General features: G+C 48.1%; 1 pseudogene; it reads left to right on the top strand.

The window, feature by feature from the left end:
• Nucleotides 1–206: 206 nt before the first annotated feature.
• On the top strand, nucleotides 207–1,150 carry LOC148350572 (E3 ubiquitin-protein ligase XIAP pseudogene; annotated as a pseudogene).
• The last annotated feature ends 369 nt before the right edge of the window (nucleotides 1,151–1,519 follow it).

Below are 1,519 nucleotides of genomic sequence, written 5' to 3'. Positions count from 1 at the left end.
GGGAAAAAATTCTCCAGGGACTTTGACGAAGGCAACACGCAACTCCAGGAGTTTGTCAAGTTCTTTGACAGGCAACAACAAACGGGACCTCCCCTATTGGAAGCTCTGAGCAACGCCAACATCTTCTATGAGATGCAGTACAAGGAGGTCAAAATCGTCGCTAACGCCTACCAGACGTTCGCCAACCGGGTGTCACACCTGAAACACCTCTTTTCTGTTACGACTGAGGATCTTCTGTGGAAGTTGAAGGTGGATTCGAACTTTGCAAACTGGACGTAGCTACACCCTTCTTGCTGCCATTATGACGGACTTCAGAGAAGATGACGGACTAGAGTGTGACGACAATGTCGACTTCTCTCTGATCAGCAACCGCCTCCGCTCATTCAGTGGTTCCAGTCTGATTGAGCAGGTGCCCGTAGAGCGAATGGCTCGGGCAGGATTCTATTACACCGGTCATGCCGATCGTGTTCGCTGTTTCAGCTGTAGGGTGACTGTAGAAAACTGGTGCAGTGGAGACATACCTGCAGAGAGACATAGAGAGGTCTCACCAGTGTGCAAGTTTCTCACCTGCACCCATCACGGCAGTTTCCAGCACAGTTCACAGTTGACTGGGACCGGATACAATGAAGAAGCGGAAGACATGGAATATCGTTTGAGAACAGGGGAAGTGGTCGATGAGTCCACTTATCCGATGGTTCCCCATATGAGGAGGGAGGAGGCCAGACGTCAGACCTTCTCCTCTTGGCCACAAACGGTTCCGGTGACACCCAGAGATCTGGCACAAGCTGGCCTTTTCTATTTGGGTCAGCGTGACCGGGTACAATGTTTTTGCTGTGGCGGCAAGCTCGGTGGCTGGGAAGCAGGGGACACTGCCTGGGGAGAACACAGCAGACATTTTCCCCACTGCTTCTTTATCCTCGGCCACGATGTGGGCAACATCCCGTCCGAGGGAGGGACAGCAGAGGAGAATAGTAGCAATCAACTTCGAGGAAGCGCTTACATCCCAATGGGAAGTTTTGAAGAGAGGCTGAACACCTTTGCATGGATAGAGCACCCAATAGATCCTGCTCGACTTGCAAGGGCTGGTGAAGATGGCTGGGATGGGCTCCAGCCCCTCCGCGACCCCAATGAGGATAAGCGGTACGGCTAATGAGATGAGATATATATATATATATATATATATATATATATAATCACTCCACTAACACACTTAATAATAAGTAAAGTGAGGCAAGATTGTGCACCGGGAAAAGGAGCATTTTTTAACCCAATAATCACTTGATTTTAACCCAATAATCCCTTGATTTTAACCCAATAATCAAACAAGAAATTAATCAACACTCCCAAAGTCCAAAATCAAGAGACTGCATCTGGTACAAAATGCTGCAGCGAGGCTTTGAACTAAGACTAGAAAGTTTGATCACATTACCCCGCTTTTAGCTAACCTGCGTGATAGCTTAAGATGTGATTTTATGGTTCTGTTGTCAGTATACAAAATCATGCATGGACTTGCTCCCTC

The sequence above is a fragment of the Urocampus carinirostris genome, chromosome 16 (genome assembly GCF_059441175.1).
Source record: "Urocampus carinirostris isolate Australia breed hairy pipefish chromosome 16, RoL_Ucar_1.0, whole genome shotgun sequence".
Taxonomy (NCBI): Eukaryota; Metazoa; Chordata; class Actinopteri; order Syngnathiformes; family Syngnathidae; genus Urocampus; species Urocampus carinirostris.
This window is presented reverse-complemented; position numbering and strand designations above follow the sequence as displayed.